This window comes from Galendromus occidentalis, unplaced genomic scaffold, assembly GCF_000255335.2.
Source record: "Galendromus occidentalis unplaced genomic scaffold, Mocc_1.1 scf7180000077539, whole genome shotgun sequence".
In the NCBI taxonomy this organism is placed as follows: Eukaryota; Metazoa; Arthropoda; class Arachnida; order Mesostigmata; family Phytoseiidae; genus Galendromus; species Galendromus occidentalis.
In genome coordinates this window covers 94,564-95,077 of record NW_003805527.1, presented here as the reverse complement: position 1 = coordinate 95,077, position 514 = coordinate 94,564, and positions in this window count along the sequence as shown.

Sequence of the window (514 nt, the reverse complement as noted above, 5' to 3'; positions counted from 1 at the left end):
CAGTGGCGTACGCAGGATTTTTCTTGGGGGGGGGCTGGATCAGGTCGCCGCATGGGGCTGAAATCCAATATGGCGATTCGCTCCTATAGTACAGCATTACGAAGAAACCATCTGGGAGGGGGCTACAGCCCCTTTAGCCCCCCCCCCCCTGCGTACGCCCCTGGCTGTCGAGTCCTGTTTCCCTCGATGAGGGGAGACGGAAGCACATCTCACTTGTTGGTGATCGATGCGAGTCTTAGTTGCGAAGATCGAAACGGCAGATTCGAGTTCATGGAGAAAAAATGCTAAGCTTTTGATTAAGATATCAGCGAGAGTTTCCAGCAGAATTTTTAAGAAGGATAGATGAGGAAATGAATGACATGGCTTATAGCTAGAGACTTTAGTGCCTCGATAGCGGACCCCAGATTGGACAAGGGATCAAACGCTAAGTGATTTTCTTTCTGATTCCAGGATGAGTGAAGGTGACACGAACTCGGGCAGCGAAGATATGAACAGCTCACTGCCTCCAGAAGGA